This window comes from Hyaena hyaena, unplaced genomic scaffold (assembly GCF_003009895.1).
Source record: "Hyaena hyaena isolate Hyena2069 unplaced genomic scaffold, ASM300989v1 scaffold_250, whole genome shotgun sequence".
Taxonomy (NCBI): domain Eukaryota; kingdom Metazoa; phylum Chordata; class Mammalia; order Carnivora; family Hyaenidae; genus Hyaena; species Hyaena hyaena.
Genome location: NW_024080882.1, coordinates 214,840 through 235,664, shown reverse-complemented (window position 1 = coordinate 235,664; position 20,825 = coordinate 214,840). Strand labels below are relative to the sequence as shown.

Genomic DNA, 20,825 nt, shown 5'->3' with positions numbered 1-20,825 from the left:
TTTCATTAGAAGCCTGCCTCTCAGGCAGTAGCTTTGGAGGTAAAATGAAAAGCCTGACGCTCAGGCTGTAACAATTCAGGTAAGCTAATGGGTTCCTTTCATGGAAACAAGCAGCTACTGGGCCTGTCGCTTTCTGCTGTCCCTGGGGTGGGAGCTAGTTAAGAACACTCTCCACTGATTGCAGTTGTGTGGAACCCATACGCGTCAGTCCCACTGGCCACCAGAGCCATGCAGGGGCGTCCACAAAAATTGGGCAGCAGCCGAGGTCTAAGCTCCTTTCTGCAATATACAGGCGAGCAGGCGCAAGGCAGAGGGAGGGTGAGAAGATGGCATCCGCTGGCCTCTGTTTCCTGAGAGATCTGCAGCCTTTAGATGTGTGTCACAACAGAAGCCTGTCCCTCAGGCCAAAGCTCAAGACAAGCAAATAGGCCTCTGTCTCAGAAAGACTCGGGTCTGTTGCAGGATATCAACACGGTGCCCTGGAGTTGGTAGGCTACCAAAAAGGTTCTCGCTCATTGCTGCAATCTCGCGAGACCCAGGAACGCACGAAGCCTTGCCCTCCAGGGCCGGGCGGTCGAGAGCCGGTCGTTGGGAAACACCGGGCACCAGACGTGTGTAAAAGCAGCTCTGTGGGAGATACACACGCTTTGGTATGTGGCAGAGAAAATGTGTATAGGTGGTGGTAGAGGAAACGTGTATTTCTTTTCTGTGAAAAAGAAAGAAAAAAGGCCTGGCATTCAGTTAAGGGGGGGGAAATGGCGCCTGCCAGCTGCAGTGAGGCGGACGGCGGGAGGGCGGGAGACAGTGCCCGCCAGCCAGCAGCCTCGAGGTGTGTCCCGGGTTACCTGCCTGACCTGGGGGCTGAGACTATAACATCAGTAAGTGCGCCAAAGCCTCACAAAGTTGGGAGCTTCTGGATTGGCTGCCTCTGCGCTGAAACCTGGGGCGGGGGGGTCCTTGTTGGAGAGCCGTTCCTCAGTTTTTGTTTCAGTCTGGTGGACGTTTGGTTTCCAAAGCTAGATTTTTGGGGAGTGTGTGTGTGGCGGGGGGGGGGAGTGTTTCTTCCAGTGTGGGTGCCCACTGTGGGGTTCAGGCTCTTCACTCCTCGGGGAGAAGTGCGGTCCCCTCCTGACTGGGTCACCCTGCAGGGGGCTGGGGGGTCGTGGCGGGTGTGTGCCCCAGCCTCTCTTCACCTGCTGCCGTGCGGACCTTGTGGCCTGAACCTTGTTGTGTAAGAGTTGCTCGGTTTGCAAGTTTTGTCCCAGGAAGTTGTTCCCTCTGTGGCTTCAGATTCGGTAGGGCAGTGGAAGGAGGTGAGCCTGGTCTCCTGCCGTGTCACCATCTTGAACTGGAACTACCAACAACCCAAGATAATCTATTTTTGATAATTAACAGACTCGGTCATTCGGTTTATCCCCGAACTACGATACGAAACCACTTCCCATTTTGTTCTGCACACTTTAATTGATTGACTGTCGGCAGTCTCTCCTGCTAGTACTTAAAGTATCCCGTAACATCATGAAGAAAATTAGCTTGCCATGCATGATTTGGACCCTTGAAAATGAAGACGTTTTACGTGAAAATAATCCAGCTGGGAATCAAATTGACGGTTCCTGTGAGATGTTGTTAGGCATTGGAGTATGGATGCCTGGACTCATTCAAATTCTTTTAAAAACAGACAAAAAAAATCTATGCTGATGGCTTCAAGCTGTGCATTATTTTAAATCATCAATAGGAAAGTCAACTCCTCCCCCCAAACATCTCAAAGTAAAATCCATCAAAAATAAGTGGTAAAAATCATAAGTCTATTTGATGAATATACTCAACAGTTAGCAGCCCTGTATCTGTGATAGTCTATGGTGAGCCCTTAAAGGGCTTTGGAAAGATGCGACATTATGAAGTCAGCGCTTGGGCAAGATAACACCACTAGCGATGGATAAAGTGAATTAGGGCACCTGGGTGGCTCGCCAGGTTAAATGGACAACTCATGATTTCAGTTTAGGTCATAATCTTGGGTTGTGAGTTTGAACCCAGTATCAGGCCCTGTACTCGCAGTGTGGACCCTGCTTGGGATTCTCTCCACCCCCCCACCCACCCCCCGCCTGCCCCTCTCATGCACTCTTTCCCAGAATGAATATAAAAACTTAAAAAAAAATGAACTAGAATGAGGCTGTGATGTGGGTGGGGGTGAGGAATACAGATCCAGGGGAAAATCTACTTTCTTTGAGTTGAGTTCATTTTCTTCAACTTGAATTTACTTTCACTTTTTTTTTTAAAGTCACTGTCTTTTCTTTTATTCTCTTCAAGTTTTAGATGTACCCTTTGCTCTTTTCATGATTCACTGTTACTTTCACAAAACCTGTTAAACGATCTTGAGTTCCCGATGAGAATTACTATTTACAGATTTCTCGAATTGAGAATGCCAACGCAGGTAATCTCCACTTCCTGACATTTGCTTTTGGAGTGTGGGTTTGTTACATTTACGTGTATCTCCAACTGTTCTTGCTGGCCCCGATTCACATAATTACCAGGTGTGTCGATACGGGTAAGATGATTCTCTTTATTTACTGAGTGCCTGTTCTGCAACGCGAACTGTGCCAGGCACCAGAAAGAAACAGGTTCAGAAATAAGGCCTGGGTCCCCTTTTGATGCAGTTTAAAATCTAGAAGATTGGAGGGAGAAGTGCATTAAGCATGTAATTTCACTAGGTGACAACAAGAAAAAATGCAACAGTGTGCTAGGTTCTATAAAGAAAGGTACATTTTATGCTGAGACCACGTATCCAGTGGATGTAACTCAGTGGGGGAAGTAAACTTTGAGCTGAGATCTGAAGAGGGACAACCAGATAAAGGGGGCAAATTCATGTGCAAAACAGTATAAAGGGGAAAGAAAAGAGAATGTCAGAAGTCCTGAAAACAAGGCTAATTAGATTGGAGCAAAAAGCATAAAGAAGATAGCACAGAGAAAATCTGTATTCAGTATACCTGATTGAATCCAAGCCATAAAGATCACTGAAGAATGGAGAATTTTAAAGAAAAAAATTGAGACTGGCCTCGGGAGCATTTTTTATTTATGTGAGGTATACTTGTCCATGAAGATGCAAAAATGCATTCAGTAGCTATCTTTAAATTCATAATAGCTTGAGCAACTATAGGTAGACTAAGAAACATTTAAACACATGTTGAGACCAATTTCTGTAAAAATAAATTTGCCTCTATGTGTCGGAGAACCCAATTAACAAATAGGCTGTTCAGACCCGACATAGCATCTCCTGAAAGTCATCAGGGATCCAGTCTTTCACTTTTCTGCTCTGATATCCTTGGGATATGATTTTTGTCCTTCCTTATGGTGAAAAACTGTTGCTAGAGCTCCAGACATTACATACACATTCCAGGCAGTACAGTACCACCTCATTTGTAAGGAAACTTACCGAAAAATTTTCACACGATATTTCAGTGTATTTGTCATTGTTCAACTGGCCACAACAGCATAAGAACTAAGGAATGCAGTCCTTTGGCTGAGTACATTGCCATTTTGAATAAACTTGGTATTCTGACACTGAAAAGTTTGGTGAATGAATGATGATACCCACAACTATCTAATTCTGCCACAGGACTTCACAAATGTAGCACCAATACGACATTAACCTAGCTTGAGTATTGGAGATTTTAAATACTAAACTATATGCAGGCTTGAGGGAGTACAGTTTTCAACTCCTATTTTCAAGAGAAAAATAACAAGCGGAGTCACATCATGTGACCATTTAATCTTCTTTGGAGTTTATGCTCATATCTATTCCTTTTTATGGAAGGTTGACATTGATCTGGAAAATCTCTATATAGTTCCCTGTTGTGAATATCTCAACGCACTTTGATTCTTATGCAGAAAAGAACAGTGCACTTTATAGATTGTAGAGGGAATTTTTACAAGACATTTTGGGTCTATCATACCTCATTATTATGCTATTCTAATGTACTGATAAATGGAATTTATCAATAACTCACTAGTGCATACTTTAGTGGGGGATTTTATAAGTTGTTTTGGGGAAAGAGTAGTATTAGAATTGCCTACCATCTTTCAAATGAACAGCTTAAATTTGGGGGCAAATTTTATGCTGCTTTTATGTAAGCATCCTTTATAATTTTTTATTTGGGCATAAAGAGGGGATTGTTCATTGAGTATAGTGACCAGATTCAGGTATTCCACAAGCTTAGATAGAGGAAATCAGTATACATGTAAAATTAAAAGTGAACACTTGTAAGCAAGTGTAGTATGGGTTCTTATAGAAAATGCAGGTCCCCACAGTTATATGCTCTTACCTAAACACAGAGGGAGGCTTCTTTGGTCCTGTGCCAGTTATAAATGCATACAGTACTGCTAAATATGTTTGAAATTATTTGAGATTTAGGGATGAAAAATAGCACATGTAATGGAATTTGGTATGATTCATCAGAGAGTAGTCTGTACTTTTCAAGACATTTCAATCTTTTTAATCATAAAACAAGGTCAATTCATGAATGACTAGTTGAACCAACCACTGTGATCAAATGAGCTGTTCTATAGCCTAGGAACATATGCTCTGTAAGCTTCTTTCAATTTCTCTGGGGAAGTGTCTGAATCTTCCAAAAGTGTTTATGCTTTATTGTCCTGTGTGTAGATTGAAACCATAGTTTGCTAATATGCTATATTTTTTGAATAATTTCTGTGTTTATATATTGCATGCTAATACAGAATAAATTTTTCAATGAAACATGAAAATGAGACCAAACCTGAATAGCATTTTGTACATTAATGACAATTCCTTTAGAAAATTACCAAGAAGGAAATCTGCAGTATTTTACCATAATCCAAAGGACTACTCTTTTGTTACATGTTTATTTATTTTGAGAGAGAGAGAGAGAAAGTGTGAGTGGGGGAGAGGGGCAGAGAGAGTGAGAGTGAGCAAAGGAGCGAGCGAGGGAAAGAGAGAGAGAGAGAGAGCATCTTAAGCAGGTGCTGTGCTCAGCTTGCAGCCTGATACGAGATTCAGCCCCATGACTGTTAAATCAGGACCTGAGACCAAAATCAAGAGTCAGATGTTTAACGGACTGAGCTACCCATGTGCCCCCCGCCAAAGAAATACTTATTTTAACTTAGAGTATTTAGAAATTGAGAGAAAGGAGCTTGGACATGAAAAGAGGAAGGTATACAACATGTTACATTACTTAAAATTCAAGCTTTCACTTTATTTTAAAAATGTATGTTTAATTTGTATTTATTATATAAATTACAAAATTCATGCCATTTACCATCGTTTGGCTATCCTACCCCTTCTCCAAAGGGAATCTCTGGCACAGATACAAACACCAGTAGAATAATAGAGGATTGGTGTGTCTGTGGTTATGAGCACATGTGTGTTCTACATTAATAACATCATAATTTATGTAGTGTTCTGCCACTTGAATTTGTTCTACTAAAGAATACATCTTAGAGATCTTTCTACATTGTTACTTGTATCTCCTAGGAATTACCTACAGAATTTACTCATTTCTCTGTGTTTGGATGTTCAGATTATTTATTTCTTGGCTCTTAAACACTGCATGTAACACCAGCATAGGTGATTTCCTATGCACATGTGCACGCTCTAAGGTGGAAATTGAGATCACTTTTTCTTTATGAATATATATGGCCAGTGATATATAGCATTGCTACAGATTTTGAAATTTTATTATTATTACAGTTCTTTGGCATTAGTGGTAGTGGTGTGTCAAGAGTCTCTTTTTCATATCAGGAAATTCTGCTTAATTAACAGGAAATGAAACCAAGGAGAGAGGAGCCCTAGATTTGGTGGGTGATAGATTTCACTGGAAAAGTGTCATTTGGCACAGTAATTACTCTTTTCCAAAAGTACAGATGTAGGCATTAGTTTTGGAAACATGAGGATAGAAGATAGGTATATTTCGAAAGGCAAAGCATGTTCCTTAATTATGCTTGCAAAACATTGGAAACAACTATGTTAAGTCATACCTGCTCCTTGGTTTCAGTTAATGTTGAGGCTTCTTTTTTATTTTTTATTTTTTTTATTTTTAAAAAAAATTTCATTTCTGAGAGACAGAGACAGCGTGAGCAGGGGAAGGTCAGAGAGAGAGGGAGACATAGAATCCGAAACAGATTCCAGGCTCTGAGCTAGCTGGTAGCACAGAGCCCGATGCAGGGCTCCAACCCACGAGAACTGCGAGATCATGACCTGAGCCGAAGTTGGACGCTTAACCCACTGAGCCACCCAGGCGCCCCTGAGGCTTCTTTTTAAAGATGTCGTTAAAATTCTCTTTTCTGGACTAATGCTTTTGGAATTAAAACAAAAACAAAAACAAAAAAACACTTGTTCATTTACAGTATAAAATGTGAGGTGTGTTTTTCCCTGTGAGAATTTATGATCACTGTGATTTAGTCACAAAATTGCCTCCCTTACAAATCAATATTTTCAACAGGGGAGAATGTACATAGTAATTAATGAAGAACAAACAGACATTCACTTAGGTAGCCTAGCCCCCCCTTTTAAATGAAAATGTGTATCTATTAGAATTTCAAATACTACAAGATGTTATGTATACATTTAAGATATTAATGTTCGGGGCACCTGGGTGGTTCAGTTGGTTAAGTGTCCGACTTCGGCTGAGGTTATGATCTCATAGTTCATGAGTTCAAGCCTCGCATCGAGCTCTGTGCTGACAGCTTAGAGCCTGGAGCCCGCTCAGGATTCATTCTCTCTCTCTCTCTCTCTCTCTCTCTCTCTGCCCCTCCCTTGCTCATGCTCTGTCTCTCAAAAAATATAAAAAAATAAAAAATATATATTAATATTCTCCTGATAATTATATACATAGGCTTTAACATTATATGATAATGAACAATTAACAGGTTATTGACAAATTAAAACCATCTCATTTTCTCAGACAGAAACCTATCCTAACTGCTTCTCCTGCGAAAATAAAATAGGATAAATAAAAATAACAGAAAAAAAAAGCTCTCAACTGCTTTTTCAAAGCAGAAGCTTATTTGAGAGGAGTCCAAGAAGCGTGCTGAAGGAGAAGTGGCCTTTGCCAATGGATTTTCCTTTGCGTATCTGTTTTTTCCAGCATTTGGACACCCAAATGCTTTCCTGAACAAAATAATGGAATTTTACTGAGAAAATTAGGATTACTGGAGCAAAGCAGGAGACAAAAGAGAGAAGGGGGAAAATAGGTTGCTTTTAACCAAGAGTTTAAGAAGCAAGCCTCCTTTCCTGTGAAATCTAAGAGCTCTTAGATTTAAATCTTTCAGAGCAGAAAACATGTCAACATCACCTGCTGGGAACACTGGCTGGGAAAACAGACTTTAAATTATGAAAGGATGTCTTCAGGTATTCTCCCTCCATCTCTTCCAGAGGCAAAGTATCTCAGCCTGAGAGAAACTTTTGGTTCTGTAAGAGTCTCCCTCCTTGTCATCCAAATCTTTCAGACCATCAGTACTTTTTCATGCAAACTCATGATCCTTGAGTATAGGATTTGTCCAATTTAATGTTTTGCTATTGACTATTCTCCTTTATTCATTCACCAAATATCAAGTAACTGTTATGTTTCAAATTCTCATTGCCTAAGCATAGAACTTAATTTGGAGCTTCCTGGAAGTTAGGAATAACTATAAATAACCGAAAAATATAGAGCTGTGTAATTTGTTAGAAAGAAGACAACAGAGTGTCAAGAAGTTCATTAAAAGCCAAGAGCTCAACAATGAAGTCTTGTGCATTTCAGTGAAAAGTTTTGTGGGTGGGTAAGCTAATGCAGTCTGTTTGTTGTTTCTTATTTTTCCAAGACCAAAATTTGGAATAAGTGAAAGACTGGATGTGAAAGCCTGTCTCTTGTATAAGCCAAGTTTGTGTTGCTTGAGAGTTCCCAAAGCCTCTAGATTTCTGTGTTTTCACCCTAAATAACCTCACTCTTTCCCTGTACATGCTGGGGAATAAACCAGCTCCTTCCCAGAGTCTGTGTGGAGTATCTGTTTCTCCCTGTTTCCACTGATCTCGTGGTTCTGATCTTTCCCATTGGAACAGATGTCTTCCTTCATGCAGTTTCTCCTCAGGTGAACACCACCCCTGCTCTCTTCTTGCCAGAGCACAAACAACACAAGACTTTTCCATGCCTAGCATGCTTTACTAAAACTAAGGAGAAAGAGTGGAGGATTATAGCCTAGCTCAAATGCTAGCACTTACTTTAGTTTGTACATTAGATAGTATTAACTAAAAATGCCATGTTTTGTATTGGAGGATGGGGGATTTCTCTTTTGTCACTTCCTACTTTTCCTTTCCCTGTCCAGATTAGAGCCATCTAACTCCTTGTAGCATCCTGCTTTAAGGCCATTGCTCTCCCTTTCTACGCCGAATTACTACCATTTTCTCGCATAGAGCAGTTTGCTATTAAAACCGCATTTTGCAAAGCCAAGAAAAGTATTTGAGATATTTTCTTCAATAAAGACCCACCTAAGGAACACCTGGGTGGCTCAGTTGGTCGAGTGTTCAACTCATGATTTTGGCTCAGGTCATGATCTCACAGTTCATGAGTTTGAACCCTGTGTCGGACTCTGCTGACAGTGCAGAGCCTGCTTGGGATTCTCTCTCTCTTCCTCTCTCTCCCCTTCCTCTCAAAATAGATATATAAACTTAAAATAAAGACCCACCTCTACCAAGCTTCCCACTAGAACTTAGAAACAAGAGAGTGCTTGTTAACCTGATGAAATTCTTAGGTATGTGGTAGGATGACAGTAGAAATATTTATCTTCTGTTTGATCTGAGGAGCTCCTTATAAGTTGTGGGACTCGAAGTGATGATTTTGTTATTGATGTTTCATTTTCTTTTCTTTTTTGTTTTCTTCCAATTGTATTGGAACTCTCCTGAATAGATTCTCGTGAATGAAGGTAAATTAAATCCTCTTGTAATAAGATGATTAGCTCAATCATTAATATTATTATTTTTAAATTCTTGTGTTTTAATGTATTTGGAGATCTATGTTCTATTCTGTTCATAATTTTGGCTTAAATTACAAAAGTACTAGGAATGGCAAAAACACAAATAGTCAAATGTTGATATAATTTGGTGGTTCAGAAATCACTTGTGAAGACACAGACTGTTTGATTACTTTAGGAATATGTTAATTACACAAGAAACACATCTCTTACAATTCCAAGAATTATGCTGCCATTCCTACAAAACTAATGAATAGATTCAATAAAAATTGAATCTGTGTCTTCTGGGCCAAGGCACCATTCTAAGAACAAGAATATAGTTACACACAGAAACAGCAGTGCTTGCATTATAATGAGAGTAGGCAAATGAAAAGTAAATACAAATTTTTTATATTTAATAATAGATATGGAATATGTCTGTTGTTAGTAAGAAACATAGAAAATAATAGACCAATGCAAGGGGAATGGGAAATGATGGAGATTGGGAAAATCAATGTTGTAAAAATGCTATTTTATATACAGCAGTGAGGCAAGACTCCTTTGGAATGGTGCCATTTGAGCAGAGACCCAAAGGAACATTGGGAGTAAGCAATATGCAGTTGTGGGGAGCACATTTCAGGATAAGAAAGAATAAGAGGGAAGGGTCTGGGTCAGAAACATGCTCAGAGGAGGAAAAGTCAGGTAGCTTAGAGCAGAGTGACTAAGCATAGACAGAGGGGAGATGAGGTAAAGATGAAGCAGGGTAGTGTCAGACTTTGTAGAATTTTACAGTGATTTTAGGACTGTGGATTTTACTGTTAGTAAAATGAGCAGTTATGATAGGGAGTGTATTTGAGAAGTGGCAAGGTCTAAGGAGCAAGATGATTTATCTTTTAAAGGGAACACTCTCCTATGCAAATGGGACTTAGGGCAGAGCTTGAAGCCAAGAGACAGGCCACCTGATGGAATAATCCTGAAGAGAACAGTTGATGTCTTATACCAAGATGAATTGCAGTGAAAGTGGTCAAAGGTACCCACTGTTGGGATATATTTTGAAAGTTTAGCTAATGATACTTGTTTGTAGATTGATAAATTATGGGTTGTAAGAGATATAGAGGTGTCAAGAGTAACTTCAAATATTTTGTTTTTTGGAGTTCTGAGCAAATAGAATAGTGAAGTTGCTGTTCATTCGGTTGGGTAAATCTGAAGTACAGGAAAGAGCAGATTTAAGAGGGAGAATCAGGATTTGGTTTAGGATATAAGGCTGAGATGAATAATAGATATCCAAGTGGACGTGTCAAGAGAGGCAGCTAGAGTTCCAAGTTGGATCTAGGATGGGGATACACATTTGTGAGTCATCAACATGTAGGTGATGAGTAAATTCATGGGCCTAGATGAGATCATCTAGGGAGGGAGCGTAAATAGAGAAGCGCAAATATAGAGCCCTTGGGCACTCCAGTATTTAGAGTCGAGATGGAGAGGTAACAGCAGGGGAATATGTGTAGAAATTGGACTAGCAAAATGGAAGACAACTAAGGGAAATGAAAAGTGACAAAGAAATACATTCTAAGAGGTCACATCCCAAATGACATGAAAATGACTGTGATTATTTTAGCACAAAGCATAGTGGCCAATCAAAGGAAAATCTGTGCATTTCCTTTAGGCTCACTTATGTTGTAGGAGGAAGTCAGGCAGCTTATCACCAAGAAGACCACAAGAGTGGACTATATGTGGTGATCATGATGGCCCATATTCCATCTGGCTATGGGATAGTGATAATGGCCTAGGACTGTGATCTAGTTAAAAAATCGCTTTCAAGTTATCCAGCCACTCCAAACCCCAGCCAATTCGAGTCGAGTGATATTTATGAGCTACTGTGAGTCATATTATGCCCATTTTGGAAAAATAGCCAGGCAGATGTCCAGGTTGTTCATGGCCCTGTTAAATCTTAAGCAGAGACTATATCATTCAACTTAAAAAAGCAATTAAACATGATCTATTATAAAAGGCAAAGTAGGAAGAAATAAAAAGAAGCACACAGTAATTGATGGTTGAGGGTGATGATATCCAGGACCAGAGTTCTCTTTGCAGGGATGGTATTTGTGGTGCTCAGCTGCACAGTGAGAAGGCCTACAGGCAACTGGTAAAAATAAAAGTAGTAAAGGTGGGGCATTGGGCTCAGAGCTTCGGGTTCCAAATGAGGGTTTGTCTTAGTGATTTGAGTAAACATGTGAGACCGCATGTGAGTGGAGTCAGTTGGAAGGATTCTTTTACCAAACTAGGATTTATCATGCCTGATCTTTCAGGCTTCTTTGTTGGACGATCCGTGGGGAACCTAACCATGTTGCTTTGGTTCTCATTCTCCTTCAGGTCCAATCAATAAAGTTGCTTTTCCTGAGCTCATCTTGCTATCCCAGTTAGTCCCGCCCCCAGTTAGTCCTGTTCCCCCACCCTCCTTTTTTTTTCTGGTCAGAATTTTCTAGATGTCATGCTGGTTAGGGCATTGCTCAGCTGGTGCAGGCCTGGTCAGATCTTTCTCTCACTTTCTTACCCTTGGTGAACTTGGACATATTGTGTAATACTGCTATTCTGGATAGTGCATGGAACATTATGTAGGCTGTGAGCAACAGAAAGGTGTGAGGGTCCTGAGAAAGAAGATACTTCCAGATACAAGTGGTCCCAAGGTTCCCTCCGCTCTCTAAGCAGTGCTTACTAGTGATGGCAAGGGAGGTTGCAAGGAAATGTGTTTGCTTGATTTAACTTTACTGTTACTACTGTAAACAAAGAAATCTTCTGAGTCCTGAGTACTGAGAACACTATATTCATATATGGGACATGCATCTTGCATTGATTAAATGTTAAAAATTTGGAGATAATCATGGAGTCTTGGTAAGATGCTAGATAAGTTATAAGAAGTTATAGGTTTCCCACTTTGTTTTTCATTTTTTTTAGACTCTTGGTTTTTTCATACATTAAAACTTCGCTCTGAAGAACATTACAGATCTTGTTAATTATATGGCAAAACAACATACAGAGATGATTAAAGACCAATAGAAAAATAATTGTGTGTGATTTCATTTGGAGAAGGAACAGGTTAGGGACACATTGACAAATAACTGTCAAATGTGTGAATAATCCTTACAAAAAAGACTCCTGAATAGTTAGCTTCCATGAGGACAAAGTAAATTGGCATAATTAGGCTTTATTAAATAGATTTTTTTAAAAAAGGAGAAATCTTCCTAGTGGTATGTACTTTACTAAACTTTGATTGATTGATCTTGTCCAGTCTTATGTTGATTTTTTTTTCTCAGCGTAGTTTCTCCCATTCAGAAGCAGAAGAAACAAATGTGGACATTTATGTTCTGCTCAGAGTGATGACATTAATAATATGCCATAGCAAGGAGAAATAAAATCTGATAAAATAGAAGTATGGTGCATATATACGATTCTCAAAACTCTCCCCAAATTAACAGAACAGATTTTTCATTTTTAAAATTGGGGATTTTTTTGATTATTAACTAAATTTACAAATGATTATTTACTTGATAGAAAATACTAACCAGGGACAAAGTTATGACTCGTTTGATAATCATTGGCTAGTCATCAATTGGGATCTTATATAAAGGATGTTAAGGCACCTGCTAAAGGTAGGAAATACTACAAAATGTACCTATCAGGAAAACTCCTTGAGGCCAAAGAATACAATCTGAGTGAGCATTCATCTGAGTGCCTCTTAAAGTAATGTTTGATCAAACTCATCACCCTGGAACCTCAAATGCAGAGTTTAGGGCTTGAAAATAAGAACAGGCTCTTATCTAATGGCTTTACAAATAATTGACCTTTGTATTGTCTCGTCCCTTGAAGAGCTATTCCGTTTTCTTCCAGTGATCCTTGCACTTCTGCACTGCTTTCACAGCCCACGTGTGTATCTTCAATGGATGCTTTAACTAAATATAAGAAACAGACTTGGGAGCACTGTTGTTGTTAGAAATAACTTTTTAAATTTCTGTTCCTATGGTGAAAAAGCTTTTCCATTTTGCGTAATAGTTGTAATTAACAGTAAAAATGAATGTTTACCATAGTTCACTAGTTAAAATTTGCAAAGGGGAAATAATTGAATCCATTAAACACATCATTTTCATCCTCAAATATAAAAGGTGATAAATCCAGGTGTTGTTAAAGGCTAAGAATTAAAAGAGAGCAACATAATTTTTTCATTCCACATACTATTTTGGAAGTTTTCTAAGCAAACTTGTAACATAAAAAAATGAGGCTCTACTAAGCTCACCAAAACAACAACAACCCCCCCCCCCGCAAATAATATATTCTCAGTTTTTAGCATTTAAAACTAAGTCTATAGAGTGGACTCTCTTAAAATCTTGACTTTAAGCACTACTTTTGGTGTGTTTTTTAAAAAATGTTTATGTATTTTGAGAAATAGAGTGCACAAGTGGGAGAAAGGCAGAGAGAGGGGGAGAGAGGATCTCTAGCAGGCTTCTCAGGGCCAGCGCAGAGCCTGATGCAGGGCTCAGACACACAAACTGGGAGATCATGACCTCAGCTGAAGTCAGATGCCTAACTGACTGAGTCACTCAGGTACCCCTAAACACTACTTTTGTGATCTTCAGAAAGATATTTAACCTTCTCTGCCTCAGTTTTTTAATCTATAAAATAGGGATGATAATTACATGTACTTCATATGATTTTTGAATTGAGTTAAAATCTGTATGTATACACTTAGAACATGCTGACATTGGCATGTACTCAGTGCTTGATACATATTAGATAAAAATGTGTAACTTTTATTTACAAAGTACAGAAAAATTTAAGTTGGTCTAAACTTGGTGTAAAATACCTCTTTGTTAACAGAAGTCAAGAATAAGCTCACACAGTGGTCTAAGACCACACCTCCTAGGCCTTCAATGCTTATCATTCTGGCCATAAAGCGGTCTTCACACAGTAAACAAGTTCTGAATCTCAGACCTCCTTTTCTCAATCAGTAAGGTCAAGGTGGCAACAATACATGTATATCTTCTCATACCTCCCCTCAGCCCCCACATTTATAGTCTTGTTGTCTCTATTTGGCTTAAATCCCAAACAAGTAATTTGTACAGTTAACACCAGGAACTCATGCTTCCTGGTCCATATCACCTCACTCATTCTAAATACCCTTTCTACCTGCCATTCCATCCCTTAAACTCTTCCTTAGCTTCCAAAACCCTTTTACTGTGTTCTCTGGAGCTCACAATCCATTATAATATAATGGGCTTTAAAACTCTTCTCTGAACACTCTTTCGCTTTCTAGATCTTAAAAAACCGAGGGTCTTCCCTAAAGACTCTATTTACCCTGAAGTTTTCATTCAGTGTTTGCTTTTTCATGCCTAACTGGGCTTTGACACTGGCCTTTAAGGTGAGGTTGATGTCACCTCTGCTTTTCATGGTTGTTTTCAGACCACTTTGGGCCATTCCCCTATGCTCCTCTGCAAGCATCCCCACCACCAAGATTTAAACCTCATAATAACAGATTTATTACCTCTCCTTGTTTCTGGAATTTGCCTATGTCTTTGTCATTCTCCCTTCATTTCTCAGAGATTTAGCTTTCAGCTCTTTGTCATTATCTTCAATACCTCTTCCATGTTAATTTGTGGCAATGGGAATATTCACCGACTCATAGATAAACCTTCCAGCACCTTGCCCCCTCCATTTCTTGAGTACCTCTTCTTTTGACATCCCTCTTTCCTGAGATATTTATTCCCTAGCCATACACTAGACCTTAGTTTTTACCCCACATTCCGTATTATTCCTCTATTTCCTGTATTTCATTTCTCTCTTCTTTCCCCAGCTCCCCTTTAAGTACTCCCTGCTTACTCCAACACCCCATTTACTTCAGTCACTTGACATAATAGGCATTCACACTCTCAGCATCTTTATGCACATTACATAGGTCAGTTTTCTTAATCCTTAGAAACCCTCCTTTTGATAAACTTTCAACTCCCTTGTTATTCTTTTACTTCATTAGATAGTTGGGCTTAACTGCAGCTATGGTTGAATCCAACTCTTCAGAAACTTCACATACATATCCATAAACTTAGAGAAGACTGGGAAGAACACACCACATTCTTTCATCCCACTATAAATTCTGAACAAAAAGAGCCAATGGAATTTATTTAATGCTGCCTGAAAAGCTTACTCTGCTTCTTTTCCACTCATGTTCTATATTGTGCTTCCTCCTCAAATCATTGATCTGTTTCCTGTCATCCTCATTCTTAGCTGATGACTTTGATTCCTACTTAACTGTGAACTGTAAAATCCTTAGTTTTACCCATTTACAGGTATCTACACTTATGTACTCTGACTTCCTGCCTGTTAAAAATGATCCATATGTGCTTTTGTCTGAATTTAATTCCTCTGCTTATGCACTAGAATACATTCTGTCTCAGCTACTTGACGATATCATTCCAGTAACCATCTTTTATCTGTTCTGTATCATTCTTTCTCTATCTAGAAATTCCCTTGTGTCCCTAATACTCCATCTCCACTCACCCAGGGATGACCACTTCCCTGGCTTTTTTTCACTGTGGATTCATTTTCACTCTTGGAGAAGTTCATGTTAATAGAATCATCAAGTATATATTCTTCTATTTTCAACTTCTTTTCCTTGGCATGCCTGTGACATTGAACCGTGTTGTTTTATGTATAAGCAGTTTGCTTCTTTTCATTGCTGAGTGGTATTGCATAATATGACTGTATCACAGTCAATTTGTTTATCCATTTTTCTGTTGATGGTCATTTGGGTGGTTTCTAGATTTGGGCTATGCATATTTCTTTCCCTGTTTTCTCTAACTTTTTTTGTGAACATATATTTTTTATTTCTTCTGGACAGGTACCTGGAATTGGAGTTACCGGATCCTAAAGTTGGTATATATTTAGCCTTCAAGGAAACTGCCATTTTAAAAAAATAATTGTATTATTTTATATTTCCACTAGAAATACATGAGAATTCTGTTGTTCTCCACTCTTGACAAAACTTAAGTTGTTGGTCTTTTAACTTTTTAAAAAATTTAATTCTACCATTTTAGTGGCTGTTTAGTAATATTTATTGTGGTTTTAATTTGAATTTCCATGATGACTAAAAACATGACATTGAGCATATTTTGCTATTTATTTGCTGTTTATATATCTTTTCTTGTGAGTATTTACGTACATAGTTTTCCTGCTTTTTATTGGTGTGAATTAAGAGTCAGAATCTTTGTCTGCCTCCCTGCCTCTCTGCCCAAATATTATACCTAGTTATTTCAGTAGCATTTGTTTTAAAGATTTTACTTTCACTCACCATTGAATTATGTTGATTCGGTTGATTTTATAAGTATTGGTCCATTTCTGTACTCTGTTTTGTTGTTTTATTTGCCTCTCTTTAGGCTAATGCTTCAATGTCTTGATTACTATGCCTGTATACTAAACTTTAAATTAATGTGGATTTTAAATCCTCCACCTTTGCTCTTTTTTTTTCCCCAAAATTGTTTAGGCTATTTTATGCCCTTTATATTTCCATTTAAATTTCAGAGCTAGTGTTTCAATTTTTACAAAACAGCCAGCAGGGATATTGACTGGATATATATGAATTTTGGGTCAACTTTTGTCATTTTTAACAGGATTCAGTCTTCTAATACATTAAAAAGGTATATATTTTCATTTCTTTTTGTCTTAATTTGTCTTAGCATTGTTTCTGGTGCAAAGATCCTGTATTTTTGAAAAATTTTATTTAAGTATGCTGTATTGACACTATTTTACATGTCTTTTAAAATTTCATTTTCCATTTTTTTCTACAATTATATAGAAATACAGTTAATTTTTGTACTTTGACTTTGTTCCTGGAAACCACTCTCTGTGACTGACTTACTAGTTGAGATAGTTGATTTGAAATTAGAAGACAGTCATGGCATTTACAACTATAGAAACAGTTTTCTTCTTTTCTGATTTTCTTGTCTTTTATTTATTTTTTATCACCTTATTTCATTGCCTAGAACGTATACTATATGTGAAATGCATACCATGTTATTGATGTTTAGGATGGAAAATTTAATTCTCTATCATTGTGTGTGATCTCAGCTGTATTTTTAGGTGACTTTATACAGAGTGAATAAATTCCCTTTTTAGTCCTCTCTTTTATTATGAATGTGAATTGAATTTGCTCTGTTTAGGTGACTCTTCAAATAAACATACAGTTTTTCTCCTTTATTTTCATATTTTGTATTATATTGGTTGATTTTCAAATGTTGAAGTAACTGCTTTCCAGAGAAGAGCCCAGCTTGATCATCGTATATTTTCTTTTTAAATGTTGGATTCAATTTACATCTGAGGATTTCTTTGAACCTATATAATCTATTTCACTGTCTTTATCCAGTTTTGATAATTGGGTTATGATGGCCACGTACATTAAATTGGCAAGTGGTTCCTTCTCTATCATCTTTGGACATATCTTTGTCAAGTTGTAATATTTATTCCTTGTAAGTTTGATGGAATTCATCAGCGTAGTGATAGATTTGTAGAAATATTTCTGATAATCAATATGGTATCAAAACTTTCTATATCTTCTCATGTCAAGTTTCATAAGTTGTGTTTTCCAAAGAATATTTCAGTTTCATCTCTGTTGTCAAGTTTGTTAGCATAAAGTTGATTATAATGGTCTCTTTTTTTTTTAATCTATAAAAGGATCTATAAAAATACCCCTCTTCCATTCCAAATACTGATGATTTTATTTTTCTCCTTTTTCTTGAACAGTTTTACTAAGGTTCTATAAATTTTTTAAGTTGTGTGTGCTTTGTTCTGACCAAGCAGTATACACACTACTTTTAGTTATAATTTTTAACTTTTTATTTTTGAGAGCTAGAGAGTGCATGAGCGGTTGGGGGGCGGGGGGGCAAGGATCCAAAGGATCTGAAGGCACAGAACCCAGTGCGGGGCTCAAACTCCCGAATCATGAGATTATGGCCTGAGCTGAAGTCTGGCGCTTAACTGACTGAGCCACCCAGGCTTTAAATATATTTAAATATTCAAGTAACGTACTAATTTTACAAAGGTACATAAGGCTGAATCAGAGATACTATGTGTTAAGCCCCACCCCACAAAAGAGTAAATTATGTTTACCATTCAAGCTTTGCAAAGTAATGCATAATTATTGACCTATTTTTAGAATTTATGAGGTTAGATATCTTGCTATAGTGTTAACATTTATTAATAAACAATGTATTTCTGCATTTTAATTTAACAATAAAAATTTGAGCTCATTATAATTTCACATGGAGTACATTTCTGCTTATACAAGTTAAATTATTTTTTAAGCTGGCACAAAAAGTTTTTAATTAAGGTTAATTAAAAGGAACTGTTCTTTCCAACTAATGATACTTACCCAGGAATTTATTTTATTCATAATTTCTGTATTTTAAGGCAAGAAAGGAGAAGATCCCATTCATACATACTTCATCCTTTACCATTTTTATATTCATGATTAAAAAGAAGCTATTTTTAAAATATCTGCTGCTTCTTATATCTTCTACTCCTTGGTTTAATACTAAAACATTTATTGTTACTTGATATGGAGCACCTAATGCAAAAAGACATTTCATGAAAAAACATAACAGACTGTAATACAGAATTTCGGAGAGGGGGCAAAAGATATATTTTACTTAGTATTTTCTAAAGGCAAGCTGCTGATAGACTTAAAACTATCTCTTTGAAAATTACTTTGAGACTGCATGAAAAAAGCCTACAGGAAATTAATGATTAATTGTGAAGATTTATATGGTCTCTTCCATTTAATCATAAACTAAGAAAGAAATAAGAACAAGGAGGTTATAAGTCCAAAACTGAAGAAAGCTCTATGGGCTTAAAGCCATTACTCTGGAAAATAAATCCTGCCACACAACATGGGGAATGAACACAGTAAATTTCAGGGTTTGGAAAATGTTTCTTATGGGAGAAAATCCCATTAAGTCGATCTATATTGCTTCAGAAGAAGGTCCGTGGCAGTGTCAACTGCCATTAACATGAAGGATACTTCCCTGTTTCTCATTGCATTATGTGTGTATCGGATTCTATGACTTTTGTTTATGATCAATAACCAATTTTTTCTAAGAACACTAAAAGGTTACAATCTGGTTTGCTCACAGTAATGAAGATTTACTGGAATGTGAGTCATTGCTATTTAAATCAGCCTATTGAGTCATCAATATATGGAGGCCCTGATGGGCTTGCTGTATTTATCACTGTCCTTTGCCTAATGGAGGTTTGAGTTCATATCATAGTTTAAGCCAAGCATCGATTTTAGTTGATAAACCCATTTCCTCCATCAAATGAGCTCTTGGTAAAAACCAGTATTACACTGCTTTACTAGCAGTCAACTGAAGGAGATTGAACTGAAGAATGAAACAGAGATGGGATAGACAGTTCTAGGCTCCGTTAATTATTGTGATTAACAACAAGAAGTTCACTAAGTCAGGGCACCTGGGTGGCTCAGTAGGTTGAGCATCCGACTTCGGCTCAGGTTATGATCTCAAGTTTCCTGGGTCTGAGCCTCAGGTCAGGCTCTGTGCTGTTACCTCAGAGCCTGGAGCCTATTTCAGATTCTGCATCTTCTCGCTCTTTTGCCCTCTCCTGCTTGTACTCTTTCTCTGAAAAATAAATAAACTTAAAAAAAACGAATAAAATGTAGTTTTTAAAAAATGTAGTTTAAATAATGTAATGACTTCACTAAGTCACTGAAACTAATTCAGTTTTAATTTTTTTTGCATTTTTGAAAATATATATACTAAAAATTAACATATTTATATGAATAATAATCCTTACCATGTTCCTATCCGCTGACAACTTAGTATTTTAATAATTCAGTGTGACAGTGAGTAAGCACCTCTTATTTTCATTTTGTGAAATATATATCATCTAATCTTTCATAAGACTTTGCTTTTTTAACTTTGATGTGGACAGAGTTGGTATTGGCTTCAGAAAATGCTATGCTTATTATTGTGCTTACTGTCACATTTATTTCCTTAGAATCTACATCTTTTCTATCCATGTACTTGTGTGTGACTAAATTCTGATGTAGGGCATTCGGAGCTTTCAGGATCTGGAATGTTTATACATTTTGCTAACTGCTTGGTAACTCCAGTTAGTCCTTACTTTAAACTCATGTTAGCCTTACAGTCTACATGCTTTTTCTCAGAGAAAGCTGGCCCTTTCGTTCCTTAGTGCTGCTTCTATGTGAATCACTACTTGCTTTACTTTTCTTTTCTCCCTTCCCTCCCCTCCCCTTCCCTCCCCTCTCCTCTGCCCCCCCTCCCCTCCCCTCCTTTTCTTTTTTCTTCTCCTCTCTCTCCCTCCCTCTCCCTCTTCCCCCACCCTCTCTCTTCCCTTGTTTCTTACTGGTTGTCAGTACTGAAGCTAACCTGTCTAAAATTTTTTTTGATGAATATTGGAAAATTTTTTTTCTGTAGCTGTGTTTTCCACAAAGATCAATATATTCATGTCTGTGATTTGATAAAAAAAAAAAATTATTGGGGCACCTGGGTGGCTTAGTCGGTTAAGCATCCGACTTTCACTTAGGTCATGATCTCCCGGTTCGTGGGTTCGAGCCCCATGTCGGGCTCTGTGCTGACAGCCAGCTCAGAGCCTGGAGCCTGTTTCAGAGTCTGTGACTCCCTCTCTCTCTGACCCTCCCCTGCTCACGCTGTCTCTCTCTCTCTCCTAGAAATAAACAAAACATTAAAAAAACAATTATCAAGTGCTAGGTGCTAGGCATGTCATGGTAAATAGCACATACATAGACCCTCTGTGTGTGTAACTAGAGCAAAAAGTACTAAGGAGCTCAATATATA

At 37.9% G+C, this 20,825-nt stretch overlaps 1 long non-coding RNA gene across 1 annotated transcript in view; it reads left to right on the top strand.

The window, feature by feature from the left end:
- Positions 1-565: 565 nt before the first annotated feature.
- The window catches only part of LOC120240237, a 60,131-nt gene continuing 39,871 nt past the window's right edge, over positions 566-20,825 (top strand). Inside the window, exon 1 of the long non-coding RNA XR_005530602.1 lies at positions 566-650. This is a non-coding gene — a long non-coding RNA (uncharacterized LOC120240237). The remainder of the gene's footprint in view (positions 651-20,825) is intronic.